At 45.3% G+C, this 23,132-nt stretch overlaps 1 protein-coding gene across 2 annotated transcripts in view; it reads left to right on the top strand.

Annotated features, from left to right (window-relative positions):
* Window positions 1–23,132, top strand: part of CAPRIN2 (caprin family member 2) — a 743,926-nt gene that overhangs the window by 471,805 nt on the left and 248,989 nt on the right. The window lies entirely within an intron of this gene.

Genomic DNA, 23,132 nt, shown 5'->3' with positions numbered 1-23,132 from the left:
TTATTATAGTCTAAGATGCACACAGGTTTGAGCACTTCGGCAACCTGACCCCAAACAGCCACAGGTGAAGTACTCTCATCATGGATGGTGCTTAGCATGTATACATCCCTCTTGTCTACAAATTTCAGAGCTAGCAGCTCATCATTCCGCAAGGCACTGCACTGTCCCTTCTCAAGTTTTTTACAGACAAGCTCTTTTGGATAGCCTTTCCGATTAGAGCGGATTGTGCCACAAGCAACAGTGTCCACTCTGAACAACTCCTTGAACAACCGAACTCCAGTGTAGAAGTTATCTACATATAAATGGTGACCTTTGTTAAACAGTCGTCTACCAAGTTCCCACACAATTTTCTCACTAACTCCAAAAGTGGGAGGACAACCAGGGGGGTCAATATTGGAATCCCTACCAGTGTAGACCCGGAAATTATAAACATATCCTGTACTACTTTCTGACAGCATATACAATTTAATTCCATACCGTGCCCTCTTGCTAGGAATGTACTGCCTAAAAACCAAACGACCCTTGAACAGGACCAAAGACTCATCTACAGATATTTCTTTCCCTGGAACATAGATCTCTGAAAACCGATCTACCAAATGATCAAGGACAGGTCTAATCTTAAAAAGACGGTCAGAATCAGGATGATCTCGTGGCAAGGCTAAAGCATTATCTACAAAATGCAACATCCGAAGAAGAAGCTCATACCGGTTACGACTCATGATGGCAGGAAATATAGCAGTTGCCATCAAGGGACTAGTAGACCAATATGAAGACAGCGACGGCTTCCTTATCAGCCCCATCAAAAAAGTTAACCCCAAGAACTTTTTCAACTCTTCCAGAGTTGTGGGAATCCACCGGCTAGCTCGAGTGTGGCCTAAGTCTGGCAGCGTTGTCCCTCAAAAACTGCTCTGCATACAAATTAGTCTGCTCAACAATCTCTTCCAAAAATATATCGTCCATAAACAACTCAAAAAAGTTGACGGGCAAAAAGTTTTCCGTATTAACTCGACACCCTGGAAAACCAGTAAACGCAGGCAACTGTGGCTGCTCCATGTTTGGTGCAACCCATGCGTCAGGTCTTCCAATGGGAAGCCTTTCAGCCGCTGGCTCCTGCACCATTGGCACATCACTGTCCTCCTCTAAAACAGGCCCTTCATCAGCACTGAGAGTGGCTTCATCAGATGATTCATCTCTGACAGAAAATTCACTTCCAGAATCCTGCACTTCCTCCTCTGCCTCAGATGCAGAGTCAGTCTCATATTCATGGTCAGAAGATGACTCAAAAAGCACACTAACAACCTACTGAGCGGTCATCCTACGGCTGGCCATGATCCTTCCTACAAAAATTAACTGGACAAATACACCACCAACAACCAGCACTGTGTAAGATAAGTAACAAAGTATAGGTTTATCACTAAGAATTATAAACTCAAAAACTATACTGCTCACTTGCCTGAAAAAGCTTGACTCACCAGCAACTACTCTGCACAGCCACAGCAATCACCAACGATATCCCACTAAAAAGAGAAAAAAAAAAGCAAATTACACATAAGACAACACAATAATCATTGTGCATAACTCTAAGGACAATTTCACACACAATCCTGCATTCAGTACACCACCTACAAACATGTCATTCATGCATTGCAACAATACTCACTTGGAGTAAATTTATTTACTTACCTAAAACATGCAACTACGCAAACCGCAGGACAACTACTGCCAAAACTGCAACAAGCCACAGCAAAGTCAGCAAAAGCTTTGAACTAAAACAAAAAGGAGAAAAACTGTTATTATCATAAAAGCAAATACTTTGCCAGTTGACAAACACTCCGCCACTAACCATTTTTTCATTTTCCCTTGTGTCTAGTCTTCTCTGCTTGGGGGAAGATGGGCCTAAAAAAAAATAGGCCAATCTACCCCCAAGGGGAGGGGGCAGAAATCGCCCAGATTACATTGCACCCTTTGGGGGGGGGCGACCCTTGCCCAAGGGGCCACACCCCCACACAAAGCACACACACACACATAGTATCCCTGGCGCTATTGGGATTCTGCCCCCCTTGGGGGCAGAAAGGCCTAAAAAAAATAGGCCTCTCTGCCCCCAAGGGGGGCAGAACTGCCCAAAAATACATGTGGGCCCATGGGGGCGACCCTTGCCCAAGGGGCCACCCCCCAACACAAAAAATAAAAATCAACAATAAAATCCCTGGTGTCTAGTGGCTTTTTGCCCCCCTTGGGGGCAGATCGGCCTAAAAATAGGGCCAATCTGGCCCCAAGGGGGGCAGAAACTACAATAAATACATTGCGCCCCTGGGGGGAGCGACCCTTGCCCAAGGGGCCACCCCCCAACACAAAGCACACATACATACATACTATTTCTGGCGCTATTGGGATTCTGCCCCCCTTGGGGGCAGAAAGGCCTAAAAAAAATAGGCCTCTCTGCCCCCAAGGGGGGCAGAACTGCCCAAAAATACATGAGGGCCCCTGGGGGCGACCCTTGCCCAAGGGGCCGCCCCCCAACACAAAAAATACAAATCAACAATAAAATCCCTGGTGTCTAGTGGCTTTCTGCCCCCCTTGGGGGCAGATCGGCCTAAAAATAGGGCCAATCTGCCCCCAGGGGGGGCAGAAACGACGTAAAATACATGTGCCCCCAAAGGGGAGCGACCCTTGCCCAAGGGGCCGCCCCCCAACACAAAAAATACAAATCAACAATAAAATCCCTGGTGTCTAGTGGCTTTCTGCCCCTCTTGGGGGCAGATCGGCCTAAAAATAGGGCCAATCTGCCCCCAGGGGGAGCAGAAACGACGTAAAATACATGTGCCCCCAAAGGGGAGCGACCCTTGCCCAAGGGGTCGCTCCCCCACACTAATATAACACACACACACATACTGAAATCCCTGGTGTCTAGTGGGCATTCCTGCTGCCCGATCGCATCGCGATCGGGCAGCAGGAATGCTCAAAGAGACATCGAGGGAAAGGAAAACCCTTTCCTTTCCCTCGATGCCTCTCTCAGAGCACCCCCACCCCGCACGAAGGTGAAAAACTCACCTTCTCCCTTAGACGCGCTGGAAGCAAATGGCTTCCAGCGCGTCTTTCCCCCTTTCCATGAAATCAGCGCGCGATCGCGCGCTGACGTCATGGGGGAGGGGGGGGGGGGGCGTGAAAGGGGAAGGGATTCCCCTTTCAGCCCTGGCCTGGGGGTGTTGGGGGGGGCGGGGGGGCGGCCCTCCCCGACTGCCAGTCCCAGGACGTAATGGTTACGTCCATGGCGCCACACGGGCGCTGCCATGGACGTAACCATAACGTCCCTGGCGGGGAAGGGGTTAATATAAGAAGAAAATCAGCGCAATAGTACATTGGCTCAGGTCTAAGCTTGACTATAACTGGACATTACCAAATAGATCACTAGATTATCTGTTCTATTGCAAAATGCAAGTGCTTTAGTGCAAGTTAAAATCGAGAACTGCTTAAACAGATGTACAAGCCATTTGGAATGAAAGTGCTTTATTCTTTGCAAAACGGCAAAAGGTACATTAATGTCTCCCTCCAAACTGACAATCACTCCAATCATTCTCAAAACGGCAGCCAAGTACACCCTGGTAGCTTATTTTACTTGCCTGTAATTGTCTGGCGTTGGGAACGGACCTGCCCATACAAAACTTCAGTTTCCAGTTCATGAAGCATCTTTTACCAAGCCCATCGTTGTACGAGCTAAGAGCTGGGTTGGACCACATATGGCAGACACCTTTAAACAAAGTACCCAGAGATTATACTGAAGAGTACATGATGGTGATGCTTCCATAAATATACTTGGTTATGCCACCCTATAGCAATTACAATTCAGACAAAGCCTTTATAACTCTGGTGATAGGGTGATAGTATCCAAGATAGGCACCGAAACCAATTCCAGAAGGTTAGTAGTGGCGTACCAGGGCCCAGATTTAAAAGGAATGGCAAGAATGAGTTTTTGATTCCCTCCCTCCCAAGTGCTTGTAGTTACTGTATCCCCTTAGTTCAGCAGCATATATTGCGGCTGCCACTGCGTATTTTGTTTATAAACTTGTAAGATAGACAGGGTACGGTAACCAATTTTGTTTAACCAGCAGGGTAGCATTTTCTTTGTGCTGCAGGGTATAGGCTGCCTTCACAGTATGGTCACACCAGTTAAGTTTATTGTTTAAGCAAATACACAGGAATTCATAGCTCTTGACTGTTTAATGCACCTGGCCCGCTATTCTTGCTGATTTCCTTACATGCAGGGCAGTTGAAATTGGCATTACTTGAGTTTTTTGTGCATTGATTCAAAGATTCTTCTGTTACAGCAGCTTTCAAAATTTTTCAAGGTTTTATGCATTTCATTCTGCTTACTCGTCAACTAAACGGCATCATCTGTGAATAGAATAACTTTTTTATTGCATAAGTTTGGAACATCTGGACTTCTCCTTAATAAAAATTATTCAGCGATCTAGAAATAAAGAAAACAGCAATAGGGCAAGTACACATCCTTTCCATATACCAGAACATATTGAAAAATGAGAGGTGCACGTCTTGGAGCTTCCTTGAACATAAGCACTTGTTTCTGCAGGTAGGTTTTTAAGGACTTGAAGTGTGTTTTCCATCCCCATGTTTTTCAAGTGAGTGCCATATTTGGATCTGTTGACCAGGCCAGTTGCAGATTTTAGAACTATAAATGAGTTTTAACAGTGATTTAAGTGCCCTTCCATATTTAGCACATACCATATGTAATTTGACTGCTTGGTCAATCGTGTTAACGTCCTTGTGAAATCCAGCCTTTACATAAATTAATACACTGTTTTTATTAACCCAGGCATGTGACACCTTTGAAAGAACACGGCCAAAGGTTTCCCAGTGCTATCAAGTAATTGGAATATAATTATTGGGAAGTAACTTACTTTCCTTTTTTATGTAACGGCGCTATGATAGCAGTTTGCTATGAAGAGGTAATACGATTTTTGCCCAAAACTACACTGATAATTTTGTCTAAGATAGTTGACCAGACCTCAGGATCGGAGGGTTACCTGTCCACTGGAACATGGAAATGTGACTTAAATAAGACAAAATCTGCACTCTGGGTTATTCCAAACTTCATACATCTATATAATTGGCATGATAAACTAGGTGCAGAAATCGCCCTCTGATCCAGGTGCGTGGAACACAATGATAATATAAACAGCGATTTCCCCCTATCTGGGAGGGAACACCCCATAATGCACACTTTCAAAATAAAATTCATAAATCTTTAGTCAGTGTCGCTTTTAGTCATCCAGATTCATTCAACCATTGAGATGACCTACTAATTAAAAGAATTCTGACCTGCACACTGAATGGTTGAATGAATCTGAATGACTAAATGTGACACGGACTAAAGATTTATGAATTTTCTTTTAAGAGTGCATTAGAGGGATGTTCCACCAGATGGGGGAATTGCTGTTTATACCACTGGAACATGGTAACATTTAAATAGTGTATTTGGGGCTTGAGTTTCTTGATAACAATTTATCCCTTGTTAATGCTGTTCTGTTGCTTGTCAGTCAACTCCTGACCCATTACGTTTGTCCTTTATCTAGGAATGTAACTACACTTCAGCGTATACCGTGACTAGTAAGTGCAGTGTGCTGTTGGTTCCTTACGGTCCGATCCCGACCTGGCTGCTGTGGTCTCTATTAATGCATTCTAGGTCAGGAATTATCTCCTCAGACCTCCCTGACCCCCCCACTCCCAAGTAATATTGGGTGTTGAGCTCTTTGCAGTATGTTTTTAATAACTTGTGTGTGTAGGCGGGGGGTGTCTTTAAGGTATCATAGCCATACCAGTGGTTTGATGCTAGACTCATAAGTATATAGTCCTCCAGTTTGCCCTTGAAGATATTTGCATAGGAAGGAGCCATTTGAGTGCCCATGGAAGTCCCTTGAATCTGCACGTAGCTTTTACCATTGAAGGTGAAATTGTTGGATTTAAAGTTAGCTTTTGCAAAGTTGGTAAGCGCATTTGTTGATGGTACGTGACCAGCCTGTAGCCAGCCATTTCAACCTTGTGGACCATTTACAATCCGATTTGAAGATGTTGTCTGTTGAACATGTTCTAAAGGAAGAACTGCTTGACATCCGGAAACTTTTGGATGTACAGTTTATAATCACTGTATCCAGATGGACTGGACATCAGACTATACCACTTGATTAGTGCCTATCTGAAGAGTTCTCAGGACTGCATTGATTCCACATTTCAAATGGAATCTACACTCGTGGTGCTTTTTGAAAATCCACCAGTGCCAGCTGTGCAGCCACTGAGCAAACAATCTTGTACTACCTGAGAAAAGGTAAAGCCGAAACGCTGTTGTGGAAATATATTTTTGTTCTTTGAGTCAATCTGTTTGAGTCACTTCTTTCTTGGATGGAGATATATGTTCAATGGCATGTGTAGCTGCAGATACACATGCTGTGCACATCCCGCCATCTAGTGTTGGGCTCGGAGTGTTACAAGTTGTTTTTCTTCGAAGAAGTCTTTTTGAGTCACGAGATCGAGGGACTCCTGCCCTTTCGGCTCCATTGCGCATGGGCGTCGACTCCATCTTAGATTGTTTTCTTTTCGCCATCCGGTTCGGACGTGTTCCTTTTCGCTCCGTGTTTCGGTTTGGAAAGTTAGCTAAAATCTCGGAAAATTCTACGGTATTGTTTGCGTTCGGTATCGGGTTAGTTACAACAGATCGACACCGAATTTTGAAGAGCTCCGGTAGCCCTTCGGGGTTTTCGATTACCCGGCGGGGCCTGGTCAGGCCCGACCACGTGCGTCTTCAAGGCTAATGGAACGGACCCCATTCCGCTTCTGCCCCGAATGTCACAAGTATCCTTATACAGATCAGCATCTGGTCTGTAATTTGTGTTTGTCTCCAGAACACAAAGAGGATACCTGTGAGGCCTGTCGAGCGTTTCGGTCGAGGAAGACGTTAAGAGACCGAAGAGCAAGAAGACTACAAATGGCGTCTGCTCCGACAGGACAAAAACACTTGGAAGAGGAGGAAGAAACCTTCTCCATCGAGGATTCGGACTCTGACGAGGTCGATCCCGAACAGACGCCGAAAACCGTGAGTAAGACGTCAATACACAAAACTCACGGAAAAACCACTAAAGCCCAGGGGACGCCACCGCCAGCAGGCCATGGCTTAACCCGAAAAGTAGGTGACCGACCATCGGCACCGAAAAAGGGCATGCATGTGTCAGTCATCCGACTCCGGTCGAGATACCGGCACAGAGCAGACTCGACACCGGGTCAGAGCAATCTCGGCACCGAGAGGGCAGCACCGAAACAAGTCGGCACCGAGAGATCAGTACGCCGAAGATCAAAAAAGTGTCGTCTGAACCGAAAAAGACAACCAAAAGTTTCCATACCGAAACATCCGGCCTCGGAACCGAAATCAAGTTCCTACACAGAGGAACAGGGCCTGTCCTCACAAATGCAAGGACACAGATTCGGACAGGAATTGGAGACAATAGAGCCAGATTACACTCAAAGAAGGCTCCACATACAAAAAGACACAGGGAAGATCAGTACTCTTCCCCCAATTCGAATGAAAAGAAAACTTGCCTTCCAAGAGAAAGACAAGCAGCCACAGGCAAAGGTGGCAAGACAAGTAACCCCGCCACCATCTCCACGACGCTCACCACAACCATCACCATTAGCCACTCCACCAATGATGCAGTTCTCAACTCATACTGGAATGAGTCAGGATGATCCCGACGCATGGGATCTTTATGATGCGCCAGTATCAGATAATAGTCCCGACTGTTATCCAGCAAGACCGTCACCAGCTGAGGACAGTACAGCCTACACACAAGTGATGTCAAGGGCAGCGGCGTTTCATAATGTCATCCTGCATGCAAAACCTATCGAGGATGACTTTTTATTTAACACACTATCGTCCACACATAGCCAGTACCAGAGTCTCCCTATGCTACCGGGAATGCTGAAACACTCCAAACAAGTGTTTCAGGAGCCTGTGAAGGGCAGGGCCATTACTCCAAGGGTGGAGAAGAAGTACAAACCGCCACCAACAGACCCTGTGTACATCACGCAGCAATTAACACCAGACTCAGTGGTAGTAGGGGCAGCTCGCAAGAGAGCGAACTCCCACACCTCAGGAGACTAACCACCTCCAGACAAGGAGAGTCGCAAGTTCGATGCTGCGGGAAAAGGGTTGCGGCACAAGCAGCCAACCAATGGCGCATTGCCAACTCACAGGCCTTGCTGGCTAGATATGATAGGGCTCATTGGGACGAAATGCAACATTTCATAGAACACCTGCCCAAAGAATTCCAAAAGAGAGCACAACAAGTGGTGGAGGAAGGACAGAGTATCTCGAACAATCAGATACGGTCAGCAATGGATGCAGCAGACACAGCTGCTAGGACTGTAAATACAGCAGTGACCATACGGAGACATGCATGGCTGCGTACATCAGGATTCAAGCTGGAAATACAACAAGCCGTGCTGAATATGCCATTTAACGGACAGCAGTTGTTTGGGCCGGAGGTGGAAACTGCTATCGAAAAACTCAAAAAAGTCACAGATACGACTAAAGCCATGGGCGCACTCTACTCCCCACAGAGCAGAGGCAATTTTCGGAAATCAGTTTCGAGGGCGGTTTCGGGTACAGAGCACAGAACCCTCAACCTCACAAACAAGGACCACTTATCAGAGTCAATATCAGCGGGGAAGTTTTCGGGGACAATATAGAGGGGGACAGTTCCCAAAGAGTAGAGGGAAGTTCCAGAGTCCCAAAACTCCACAAAATAAACAGTGACATCAGCGTCACAAATCTCCAACACATAACACCAGTGGGGGGGAGACTAAACAAGTTCTACAAACACTGCAAAGAGATAACAGACACGTGGGTCCTAGCCATTATCCAGCATGGTTATTGCATAGAATTTCTACAATTTCCTCCAAATGTCCCACCGAAAATACACAACATGTCCAAACAACATATGGAACTCTTACAACTGGAGGTCCAAGCGTTGTTGCAAAAAGATGCAATAGAAATAGTACCAATTCATCAAAGAGGAACAGGAGTTTACTCCCTGTACTTTCTCATACCCAGAAAAGACAAAACTGTAAGACCTATATTAGATCTCAGAACACTAAACATCTACATCAAATCAGATCACTTTCACATGGTGACACTGCAAGACGTGATCCCACTGCTCAAACAAGACTACATGACGACACTAGACCTAAAGGATGCATATTTCCATATTCCTATACATCCTTCCCACAAAAAGTAGTTAAGATTTGTATTCCAAGGACTACATTACCAGTTCAAAGTGTTGCCATTCGGGATAACAGCGCCAAGAGTTTTTACAAAATGCCTGGCAGTAGTGGCTGCTCATATCAGAAGGCAGCAAATAAATGTGTTCCCGTACCTAGACGATTGGTTAATCAAAACCAATACGCAACAACGGTGTTCACAACACACAAAGTATGTCATAGAAACCCTTCACAAACTAGGTTTCTCACTCAACTACAACAAGTCACACCTACAACCGTGTCAAATACAACAATACTTAGGAGCAACAATCAATACAACAAAAGGGATTGCCACTCCAAGTCCACAAAGGGTACAGGCATTTCAAAACGTAATACAAGCCATGCACCCAAAACAAAAGATACTGGTAAAATTAGTGATGAAACTACTAGGCATGATGTCCTCATGCATAGCCATTGTCCCAAACGCAAGATTGCACATGTGGCCCTTACAACAGTGCCTAGCATCACAATGGTCACAGGCACAGGGTCAACTTCAAGATCTAGTGTTGATAGACCGCCAAACATACACCTCGCTTCAATGGTGGAACACTATAAATTTAAACAAAGGGCGGCCGTTTCAAGACCCAGTGCCTCAATACGTAATAACAACGGATGCCTCCATGATAGGGTGGGGAGCACACCTCAACCAACACAGCATCCAAGGACAATGGGACACTCAGCAGAGACAGTTTCACATAAATCACTTAGAACTACTAGCAGTATTTCTAGCGCTGAAAGCATTTCAACTTATAATAACCCACAAACACATTCTTGTCAAAACAGACAACATGACAACGATGTATTATCTGAACAAACAGGGAGGAACACACTCAACACAGTTGTGTCTCATGGTACAGAAAATATGGCATTGGGCGATTCACAACCACATTCACCTAATAGCGCAGTTAATACCTGGAATTCAAAACCAGTTAGCAGACAGTCTCTCTCGGGATCACCAACAGATCCACCAATGGGAAATTCATCCCCAAATACGAAAAACTTACTTTCAAAGGTGGGGAACACCGCAAATAGACCTATTTGCAACAAAAGAAAACGCAAAATGCCAAAACTTTGCATCCAGGTACGCACAGGCTCACTCTCAGGGCAATGCGTTGTGGATGAGTTGGTCAGGGATATTTGCATACGCTTTTCCCCCTCTCCCACTCCTTCCATATCTAGTAAACAAATTGAGTCAAAACAAACTCAAACTCATACTAATAGCACCAACTTGGGCAAGACAACCTTGGTACACAACACTACTAGACCTCTCAGTAGTGCCCCATATCAAGCTACCAAACAGACCAGATCTGTTAACTCAACACATCAGACACCCAAATCTAGCATCGCTGAACCTAGCAATTTGGCTCCTGAAGTCTTAGAATTTGGGCACCTAGACCTTACACAGGAATATATGGAGGTCATAAAACAAGCTAGGAAACCAACCACAAGACATTGCTATGCAAATAAGTGGAAAAGATTTGTTTATTACTGCCATAATAATCCAATTCAACCATTACACGCATCTGCTAAAGACATCGTCAGCTACCTACTGCACTTACAAAAGTCAGTTAGCTTTTTCATCCATTAAAATACATCTCACCGTAATTTCAGCTTATCTGCAAATTACGCACTCAACTTCATTATTCAGGGTCCCAGTAATAAAAGCATTTATGGAGGGTCTGAAAAGAATTATCCCACCAAGAACACCACCAGTTCCTTCGTGGAATCTCAACATTGTCTTAACACGACTTATGGGTCCACCTTTTGAACCCATGCAGTCATGTGACATACAGTACTTAACAGGGAAAGTTGCTTTTCTGATAGCTATCACATCTCTCAGAAAAGCAAGTGAAATGCAAGCATTTACTATACAAGAACCCTTTATTCAGATACATATTCATAAAGTAGTTCTATGAACAAATCCTAAATTCTTACCTAAAGTCATATCACAGTTCCACTTAAATCAAACAGTGGAACTCCCAGTATTCTTTTCAGAACCAGATTCGGTACATACATTAGACATTAAAAGGGCACTAATGTACTACATAGATAGAACGAAACAAATTTGCAAAACAATTGTTTGTTGCATTCCAAAAACCTCATACAGGGAATCCAATATCCAAACAAGGCATTGCCAGATGGATAGTTAAATGTATTCAAACCTGTTCTATAAAAGCAAAAAGAGAACTGCCTATTACACCAAAGGCACACTCAACTAGAAAGAAAGGTGCTACCATGGCCTTTCTTGGAAACATACTAATGACTGAAATATGTAAGGCAGCCACATGGTCTACGCCTCATACATTTACCAAACATTACTGCGTGGATGTGTTAACAACACAGCAAGCCACAGTAGGACAAGCAGTACTACGAACTTTATTTCAAACAACTTCAACTCCTACAGGCTGAACCACCGCTTTTGGGGAGATAACTGCTTACTAGTCTATGCACAGCATGTGTATCTGCAGCTACACTTGCCATCGAACGGAAAATGTCACTTACCCAGTGTACATCTGTTCGTGGCATGAGACGCTGCAGATTCACATGCGCCCTCCCACCTCCCCGGGAGCCTGGAGCCGTTTTAATTTGAGAAAAAATTAGACTTGTACATTTGTAAATTTGTAAATATATTACTTTTAAACACATTATGTACATACATATTTACTCCATTGCATGGGCACTATTACTATATACACAACTCCTACCTCACCCTCGATGGGGGAAACCATCTAAGATGGAGTCGACGCCCATGCGCAATGGAGCCAAAAGGGGAGGAGTCCCTCGATCTCGTGACTCAAAAAGACTTCTTCGAAGAAAAACAACTTGTAACACTCCGAGCCCAACACTAGATGGCGGGATGTGCACAGCATGTGAATCTGCAGCGTCTCATGCCATGAGCAGATGTACACTGGGTAAGTGACATTTTCCATATATTTTCCCTTGCGACTAAACCTACTTCTGTCTAAGTCGTAGTGTTATGGTGGTTTGGTATCTTCCTACAGTTGAGGTTTGCGCAGAGTGGGACAATAAGTGAATATGGTGAGGTGGACCCCCCTATGGTCTACATGTATTTATGTGAAAAGTATTTGGCAATCCTGGGTAACTTACGGTTTAATTAACTACATGATCACCTTCCCAATATCCCTCCTTATAGGTACCTTCTCCAGGTTAACAGCTTGAGATATTGATTGCTTTGGCCATGCAATTGGATTGCTGCACAGTATAGTTCATATTGTAAGGCATTAAATTCCCCTTGTCCAACAGGTTTAATCATTTTTAGAGACCCACCCTTTTCCTTCCCATCCCCATATCAGTTTGAACAGTAGGCTGTTGTGGAAAAGATCCTTATCAGCAGCACTGGGAGTGCCGAGCAGTGACATACAGTAGTCGAAGTAAGACCAGCATCTTTGCGATTGCTCTCTTGACCATCTGCGAGAATGGTAAGGATTTCCAGAAGCTTGATTGTCTCAGCCAGTGCTGCCCCCACATTTCCATTTATTTTGCCTTCATCAGAGTAATATGTTGACTCCAGGGTATCAAGATTTCATTTGGGGGCCCAATTGCAGTAATCCGCCAATAGTCTTCTGAGGCGTAACAGGCATGTTTTGGGCCAGTTCAATATCAGGCCAGAGTGTGCTAAAGTCATCTAGCATCCTCATTAACTAATATTTATGCATGTCCCATAGATAAATCAGTGTGTTCTCTGCATATAGTGACACTGTTTCCTATGAGTCTCCACTCAACACCCCCCTCTTTGCTTGAATAGTCTAGCCAATGACACCACGGCAAGAGCAAATACCTGGGATAGTGGACAACCCCATCTGGTGCTTCTAATGTCAGATGAGTAAGAAATCTCTGGATGTATACTGACCATCGGTATGGAATAAATGAGGAATATCCATTGCCTGATGCCCCTCCCTGCCCATTTCTTCAATTACCTTCATTATGTAAGGCCATCCCAGGGTATTAATGGCTTTTTCACTATCCAGTGCCATGGCTATTTGCCATCTTATAGTGTTTCCACTATGAGGCAGAACAAGCTTCTCAGATTTATAAACCTATCATGGCTGGGTATAAAACCATTTTAAGCTAGGGGGACCAGGGATGTTAGTCTGGGAAGAAATATGTTAGCAATAACTTTCTCTAGTATTTTATAGTCTGTTTTTAATAGATAGGGCTCTGCTAAATAACCCACCTCCAGTGGGTCACACCCTGGTTTGAGTAACCCTACGATCAGCACCTCTGGTGGTTTGGGTGGAGAATTCCATCTCCCTTGAATATTGGTACATCTGTAATAACTTTGGTGCCAGTTTTACCCTGTATGTTGAATAGAAATCCATTGGGAGATCATCATTTCCTGGGGATTTGTGTGCCAGGCCAGTTGATCATTTGAGGTACGGATCTCCTCTATCATGGACAGCTCATTTAGGTCATGTCACTGGAATGGGGCAATGCATGGTATGGGGATCCCCTCTATATATGGCAGGAGGAACCATCTTTTCCCTCCAGTGCAATGTATAGTGTATTATAGAAGTCTAGGAAAACTGTTAATATTGGCTTTTGTATTGGTGATGACTCAATTGAGGGCTTTTATAGTATCCAACCGTGTTATACCTACCCCTACCCTCTGGAGCCACGCTAACAAGTGTTCTGCTTTGTTGCCCTCTGGCTGTTTGGGTAAAATAAAACACAAAGAACATATAGCCAATGTGTCCCTCAAGATTCTCTGTTCTTTTCTAAGGTCATGGCATCATAAGGCCCCAACCCTGCATCCACCTTACTTTCTCTTATGGTGTGTTCAATTGGGCTAATTGTGGTTGGTGGTCCGCACCCCATAGTCGCTTTTGATACACAGCCTGTGGATCAGTGACTTAAATGCTCCAATTCCACCCCTCTGCTGGACTTGGAACCTTGAAATATTAATCTTTATGCATCCCAGTTATGGCACGGAATGTGGGATCATGTATTGCTTATGTTTGCAGATTCCAAATGGGTATCTGGGCCAGGCGTCCACCCCATTGCACTGCCGTCATGAGTGGACTATGATTGCACCATAAATACTTGGTGAGTATATGCTGGGCCATTGCGTGTTGCAAAGCAACTAATCAATCCAGGTGTGTAGGTGATGTACATGGTGGTGGTAGTAGTAAGACCATTCAAGTTGAGGATCCATGTTTTGCATGTTGAGTAACTATCAGTCTCATCCATGCTTGGAGGGAGTTCGCAATCCTCATGCTTGCCACGCCCTGTAGTGAAGGGTTTGGTCTATCCAGTGTAATATTGAGTGCGTAGTTAATCACCTCCCCCCCTCCCAAAAAAAAGGCTAGGTGCTTCTAGGTCGTGCACAACTTGAGGGAGGGAGGCTATCAAAGAATTGTGTGTGGTTGCTATTGGGAGTGGAGGCATTAAATGCCACCCCATCTAGTGTACCTTCGATTGCAACATAGCTTTCTCTCTGCATTTTCTGGTCTCCTGAAAATCTCCAGCGGCACCTCGGAATAGATCCAGATTACAATAAGTCCATGACTATAAACAATAAACTAGAAGATGTTGCATCTGATCTTGGCGGAGCCAATTGTCCTTGGTCATATAAGTCTGTAAATGTGCAGCGGCTTGCTTTGCTGTTGTCGTCACTGCCCTGACCCCCTGCCACTTATGCAATCTTCCACTCTGACTCTCTATCCCTTCTACAGTTCCACTATCTTGTTGACACCCCAAATGGTAAGAACAAATTATAGCATATAAAGGATTGATCTTCATGTTAAATAACTTGATAAGCCATCATCTGGCTCCACCCAACTTGTAGTTCAGTGTCTGCTATGGTCTCGTCTATGGACCCTCTGAGTCTGCCATGGATCCTGAGGACCGCTCCTCTGAGCTACAGCAGAGTTCTGGTTCAGTTACCTCCTTTCCTTGCTCCCATGCTACCTGGTTCTTTGATGGTCTCCTTCTGGATCTCCTGCATTGCCTTCGTTGGGATTCCTGTGTATGCCATTGGGTGTCCGATGGGGGTGTGAGTCCGGTTGCAACTCTCCCTTAGTTTTCAGCAATTCACAAGCAGCCATGGGTGTCTTGAAGTAATTACTTCCTTCTGTATTGGAAACTTGCAGTTTGGTAGGGTACAAGAGTGAGTATTTAAAATTGTTGAACCGGACTTTTGGTCGCCATAAAGGAACCTTGCTGTCTCGGAACGTCATCTATAGTCTGGGTAAATATTAACAGTTTCATTTTGTATGCACTATGGACCCTTGTTCTGGGTTATCTGAAGCACATTATCTCAGTCTCTAACTAAAGAGGTGCGCTACCACTGATCTCAGTGGGGTCTCGGGGTGAAGAGTTCTGCCCAGCACTTTGTGGGCCTGCTCGATCAAGAAGACGTTAGATCATTTACCTTCTAGTGTGAGAAAGTAGCCTCTTTCTAGCATGGTTACCCCCATTTTTGCCTGTTTGTCAGTGTGTTTGACTGGCACTGGGATCCTGCTTGCCAGGACCCCAGTGCTTATGGTTTGTGGCCTACTTGTCAGTATGTTTCACTGTTTTTGTCAGTATGCTTGACTGTGTCACTGGGATCCTGCTAACCAGGACCCCAGTGCTTATGCTCTCTCTGTTCCCAAATTGGTCATTACATACTGGTAACCCAGTATTTCATCCCAAATTGGCATGCTGATGCCCCCTTATAAGTCCCTAGTATATGGTACCTAGGTACCCAGGGCATTGGAGTTCCAGGGGATCCCTATTGGCTGCAGCATTACTTTTGCCACCCATAGGGAGCCCCTGCAGAGGCTTCTGCAGGACTGCCATTGCAGCCTGAGTGAAATGGTGCATGCACCCTTTCACAGCCATTTACACTGCACCAGGTCACTTATAAGTCACCTATATGTCGGGCCTTCCAACCCTTACAGTTGGGTGCAAAGTACCTGTGTGTGAGGGCACCCCTGCACTAGCAGAGGTGCCCCCACGTCATCCAGGACCATTTTCCCAGACTTCATGAGTGCGGGGATGCCATTTTATGCGTGCACTGGACGTAGGTCAATACCTATGTCCAGCTTCACAATGGTAACTCTGAATATGGCCATGTAAGGTGTCTAACTGGGAGTTGTACTCCAATACTGATTCTAGTGTTGGTTGGTTGGTTGGTTGCACTCTAAGGACTCCACAGTGGACCCCCAGTACTGCCATACCAGCCTTCTGAAGTTTTCCAGGCAGCCCCAGCTGCTGCCACCTCAGACAGGTCTCTGCCCTCCGGTTGCTTGAGCAGCTCAAGCCCAGGAAGGCAGAACAAAGCATTTTCTTAGGGATAAAGGGGTTATACCCTCTCCCTTTTGGAAATAGGTGTTACAGGCATGGGAGGGGTAGCCTCCCAGAGCCTCTGGGAATGCTTTGAAGGGCACAGATGGTGCCCTCCTTCCATAAATTAGTCTACACCAGTTCAGGAACCCCCGGTCCCTGCTCTGGCGTGAAACTGTACAAAGGAAAGGGGAGTGACTACTTTCCTGTCTGTCACCACCCCAGGGTTGGTGCCCAGAGCTGCTCCAGAGTGTCCCTGGGTTTTGCCACCTTGGATTCCAACGTGGTGGGGCACTCTGGGAGCATCATTAGTGGCCAGTGCCTGCAGGTGACATCAGAGTCCTCCCCAGAAAGGTGCTTACCTAGTTAGGTGACCAATCTCCCTATCAGGGCTCTTTAGGGTCTCTCGTCTGGGTGTTTCTGCAGATTTGGATTACAAGACTCTAGCAGGAATCCTCTGCATACTTTTACCTCATTTTCTAGTGACGGAACCGCAGCTGAACCTTCCAGGAACTCTACAAACTGCAACAGAGAAGCAAAGACGACTTCTGTAACATTGTAACTTCAGCTCCTGCCAGCTACTGCAACAGTTTCCAGGTCTTGCATCCTCCGAGGACTGCCTGTCTTCAGCCTGCATCAGAAGAGCTGAAGGATCTCCCATGGAGTGAAAGTTACTTTCCTGATTCAGCAGGCACCTATCTGCACAGACAACCAGTGGCGTAGGTCCCCCGCCAGATGAGCATGGATCCAGCAACAGGGGTGGTGGACTAAAGTGACCCCGACAGTCCCAAGGTCCAGCTGTCCAGCTTTGGTGAAGGTAACAGCTTGCCTCCCCACGCAAAACAATACCCCCGTGCAACGAGTGTCTTGCAGGTGCCAAGACTTGTGCTCAACCTTCCAAGAAGTTCTTTGTGCACAGCACAGCTTAGGCCCCCAGCACTCCATCCTGTGAAGCACAGCTTCCTGAGTGGTTCTCCGGTGGTGTGGGATCCCTTTGTGTCGTGCTGTGTGGGCCTCCATTTGCACCTTCTTTGTCCCCGTGCTGTGGGACTCCTGTGCATGCTGCCTGGTCTTCTGAGGGCTCAGATGGGGGCTCTCAGCAACTCAGTCTCTCCCTCCCGGGTAAAGGCCAGCAGGTCCCCCTGGTCCCAGGCAGCGCCACTTTCCTTCAACCTCGAGCTTTGTGTGTGCCAAGGCTTGTTGGCGAATTCCAGAGACTCAACCCAGACTGCAGTCATCCATTTGGCGTGGGACATCTTCTGCACCAACCAGGAACCCACATCTGTCTTCTTTGGTGCATAACTGACTGTCTTCTCACTGGTGGCTCTTCTTTTGCACCTTCATCCAGGTTAGCAGGGGCTCCTGTTCTCCCTGGATTCTTCAGTGCTTCTTGGACTTGGTCCCCTTCTTCCACAGGTCTTCAGGTCCAGGAATCCATTGTGGGTATCTTGCAGTCTCTTCTGGTTCTTTCATAATCTTCTGTCACAACTTCTTGTGTGTTTCAGGAAACTTACTGTGATTTACTCATGTTTTCCTGGGCTCTGGGGTGGGTTCTATTACTTACCTTTGGTGTTTTCTTACACTCCCAGTGCCCTCTACACGCCACACTTGCCTAGGTGGGAAACAGACTTTCGCATTCCACTATTTTAGTATATGGTTTGTGTTCCCCCTAGGCCCTTTCCAACCAATTGTGATTTTCACTATTTGCACTGTTTTCTGACTGTGTACTTACCGGTTTTTGGATACTGGTGTATATATTGTGTATATTACTTACCTCCTAAGGGAGTATAGTCTTTAAGGTATTTTTGCATTTGCGTCACCAAAATAAAGTACCTTTATTTTTGTAACATTGAGTATTTTCTTTCATGTGTGCGAGTACTGTGACTACAGAGGTATTGCAAGAGCTTTGCATGTCTCCTAGTTTACCCTTGGTTGCTCAGCTACAGCTACCTCTTGACAGCCTAGCTGCTAGACACTGACTACATTTTACTAATAAGGGATAACTGGACCTGGTTTAAGGTATAAGTACCTTTGGTACCCTCTACATAACAGGCCAGCCTCCTACCATGGTGGCTGCGGTGGGATAAGTACTTGCTATTGCCTTATCACTGTCACATGTGCATTCCACAGGAAAATGTTCTCTATACCTAGAGCTATACAAAAGTTTACCTAGTATTTTCCCTTTCTTTCTAAAAAGACTGAAAGTTAGGTAGAGTAGGTCTTTTTCTTTTCTTTCACTTTACTCTGACTCACTACCATATCTTCCTCTGAGGCCACACCTGAAGTCGTGGGAACTCTGTGAGAACCTGACTTTCAAAGTCTTAAGGGGACTTTGCCCAGAGAGAATCCTAGAGGTAGGGAAGAACCCTAACAAGAATTTCCTTTAAGTCTCCTTCTCCAGGATGACCAGGAGTAGTCTGGTAATCATGAGGAGGAGAGGGAGGGGAATTCTAACCCTTTAGATTCAGAGAATCAGCCTGAAGATTCAGGGGAGGGCTCTTGACAATCTTCCCCCCTAGCAAACCATCTACTGTAGCTGGCTGTGGAAGGGGTTCACATATAGTTAGAACTCCCTTCACACCTAGAGGTCAGGTCACTAGGGTTACCAAAGCTAGGAAAAGATCTGCTTCTGCATATTCCCATGTCACCTCAGTTTCTGAGGGATCCCACACATCCCCTCCAGTTGATGACTCCATAGACGGAGAGCTCAGAAAGCTGAGATTGGAGGAGGCCAGGCTGAGGATGCAGCAGCAACAGCTGGTCCTAGATAGGGAGGCCTTAGCTGTGGAAAGGGAAAGACAGGAGATGGGGTTAGTTCCCCATCGTGGCAGCAGCAACAGCAGTTTCAGAGGTTATGGGGTCAGGGAGGACCCCATTGACTCAAACTTACATAAAGTTGTTCCTCCATGCAAGGTGGGGGACAATATCAAAAAGTGGTTTGCTGCACTTGAGAGGGCCTGTAGAGTTCAGAGGGTCCCTCATAGGCAGTAGGCTGCTATTCTTTGGTTGTCCTTTTCTGATAAAGGGAGGGACAGACTCCTCACTGTTAGGGAGGAGGATTCAGACAATTATGACATTCTTAAACATGCACTCATAGATGGTTTTGGGCTCACCACAGAGCAATACAGGTTCAGGGAAACCATGAAAGAATCCCCCCAGAATTGGGTTGACTTTGTGGACTGTGCTGTCAAAGCTTTAGAAGGTTGGTTACATGGCAGCAAAGTGTCTGACTATGAGGATCTATATAATCTGATTTTGGGAGAGCATATTTTGAATAGTTGTGTCTGATTTGTTCTACCAGTACTTGGTAGACTCCGGTCTGACCTCTCCCCAAGAATTGGGAAAGATGGCAGACAAATGGGTCAGAGCAAGGGTGAGCAGAAAAGCTCATACAGGGGGTGACAAAGAAAAGAAGAAAGATGGTGCAAAATCTCAGGACAAGCCTGGGGACAAACATAAGTAAAGACTACTCTTCAGGTCCACAACACTCTTCTGGAGGTGGGGATAAAACTTCTTCCTCTTCTACACACAATAAAAAGCATTGGTGCTATGTGTGCAGAGGTAAAGGCCATAGTCCAGGGGATAAGCCCTGTCCAGGTAAAGTCCCTGAACCTACCACCACGAATACACCCACTTCAACTTCTAGTGCCCCTAGTAATAGTAGTAGTAGTAGCAGTGCTGCTTTACCTTGGTGGTATCAACCCGGTCCTGTCGGCTTCACCCTCTTCTTTGCTCTTCTCTTGGAGGAAGTGGTCTGCAGTGTGTGAATTTCCCCCTCTAATGTAGATCCACATCACGTGGACCCTCATTGTTGCTGCTGCTACTGCCTTCAGCTGGTGGGATGGAAGGACAATCTGCACTGTTTGTGGGTAAAGTCCAAAGGGGTGGTGGGGGCCGTCCAGTGTAGCACAGTACCCCATTATATTCTTGAATAAGGCTCTGTGTAGTCACACCTTTTAAGCTTTTCCCTCAGTGTTGTGCTCTCCTTGCACCATGTGCATACACCAACCAAGTTTCTCACCATAGGACTGTCCTTGAGATAGTTGTTCTGTGCATGTGACCCCTCACTTTGGCATCTGTTATGGGCAGCCCATTGTCTGGGACCTTTGTGGCCTCTTCTGTATCAGCCCCTTTCCATGGATGTTCTGCTCTCGGAGCTTGGCTCCTCTTAGGGTGCTCCCCCCACCCCCTTACCTCGGTCACTGTCCTTTGTTTATGGCAGGTGCTGCCATTGGTCAGTCAGGCACCTCGATAAGTATACATGGTGGCCTCTTCACTTCTGATGTGCACTCTTTAACGTGGGACGATTGAGCCACTTGGTTTTGGGCATGTCTGCATGCTGGCCTCTTTTTGGTGATACTCATTGTGATATGGGTCCTATTTTCCTTATGGATCTTGGATGGAAGCTTCTCCAGTCTGCTATTCTGGGACCCTCCCATAATTATCATTTAGCTGTTGGGGCAAGGGAGGGTTCCATGCCAAGTCTGGTGGGCAACTTTCCTCAAGATTTTATTTGCTGGCTGCCCCTCGCTGTGGTCCACACTAGCACAGCACAGGTCCCTCACTGGCATTGATGGGAGCCACAAACTACTCAATCCCAGACCCCCCATAACAACTTGAGTCCCAGTACAGTGCAGTTAGGGGTGCTCAACTTGCTCTTTTTCGTCTCAAGGCAGCCAGATCCAGTCACTGCTCGGGGCGGCTGTTTTTGTCCATACGGGCCACTGTTCCAATTGCTCTGATCCGTGGCCTCTGTTTCTCCTTGACTGCAGCCAGGCCTTGTGGTGCCACAAGGACCTTTGTCTGGATGAAAGTTATGAACTGCTCCCATTACAACAAGACACTAAAAGCCTTTTATGACTGCTCGAGCAGTGCCTGTTTTTTTATGGCCCAACCCAAACAATCTAGAGCAGGAACCAAAATGTGCTTTTATTGAGTGACACTCTGTAATGGACCAGAATGATCAAGGTATATTCCCCAAATGGTTTATCTGAGGTAGTAAGGGAGTAGGTGCGTGTCTTATAATAGTTAAATGTTTAATTTGTTGACAAGTGTTACCCTGCTGCACTCAGTTTTCCTATTTTCTTTGGTAACATTAGTAAGTATGGCCACCAGTACCATTGTTGTAGCACTGATACAGTGGTATGGATACCAGAATGAGCTGAAACTCTTCATGAGCTGCCTTAACTAAATATAATTTAGTTCTTTCACTAGCAATATGCCTATTCTAAGTTACAGGTATAAAAATGTAGGCATATTGGAGGGGCAACGGTCAGGAGCCTTTGCTCCTTTCAGTGTTGTCTGTATTGCCACTTAGATATCTGTATCAATCTTGGTTTGAGATTGTTACAACAGCTATCTTAAAGGTTTGAACCACTCTTTGAAGTCAAATATACTGGACAGTGCATTGAAGTGTGAATTGCTTCACTTTCATGGGCCATGCTGTGCTGCACATGAACCAAAGAAAGCTTGTCCTGTAGTGCAGTTACTTTTTCCCCAAAGTTGTTTAAATGGATTCAGAAATTGAAAGACTAAATCAATAAACACTAATGTTTAAGTTTATTTTAATGCATAGTTAATCAAAACCAATACATCACATCATTCTAATTAAAACAAAATATATACAGTCTGGGATGACTACTATAAATTCTTAATGTACGTAAGGATAATATCATTTTAAACAATTCTACTTATAAGTACCTCCTATTCCTAGGTAAATACAAATTAACCATACCCTTGTTGGTCAATCTCTAAACTACTCTATGGAATAAAAGATCAAAGTAATTCAGTAAATTCTGAATTTTTTGTTATATTTATACTAATTAGCAATTTGTATTAAAATATTTTTGATATTAAACGTACAAATTTAGTAAATCTAGCATTCAGAACAACGTCAGAAGGTTTAAAACAGGCAATCACCGCTTGCCTGCAGGACCGTATGCCCCTTTGATTGAATGCTGTCTTCAATAGAGATTTGCGTTCATTTCGTAGGTCGTTACAAATACAGGTCAAATGAATTATATCTTCTTGACCACGGCCACACAACCTGCGCTGAGGGATTATTGCAGGGCGCTCCCACGGGACTAGATGGGCACCACCGGGAATGATACAGAAACGATATTTGATGAAAGGGTCCTTGTCTGATTTTGACTATCCAGCTTCCAGATATGGCTGAGATTTCAAGACTTTATACTAGTTTATCATCCAGGAATGCGATCTGGTGGCTAATAAGCTTTTGTCCTTATTTACTGACCTTTTCCTCACTGTTCGGTTTAAGATTTTTTTTGAAGGCAAGGTAGGAAAGGTTTGTGTCCCATAATTCCACTGCTTTCAAGTCTTTTAGTGCCTGGTCTAAGTACTGTTGGGATTTGGCTTTAGAGTTTGAACTAATCTCTTTCCAGAGTGCTCGGCAGAGCTGATTTTCTTTCGTTATCTGTAAATGTTTCCAGGCTTTCATGTAACTGGCTTTCCTGTCTATACATTGATTTAAATGGCCAAACTCAAGCCTAATTTGAGCTTGG

Source organism: Pleurodeles waltl, chromosome 4_1 (assembly GCF_031143425.1).
Source record: "Pleurodeles waltl isolate 20211129_DDA chromosome 4_1, aPleWal1.hap1.20221129, whole genome shotgun sequence".
In the NCBI taxonomy this organism is placed as follows: Eukaryota; Metazoa; Chordata; class Amphibia; order Caudata; family Salamandridae; genus Pleurodeles; species Pleurodeles waltl.
This window is presented reverse-complemented; position numbering and strand designations above follow the sequence as displayed.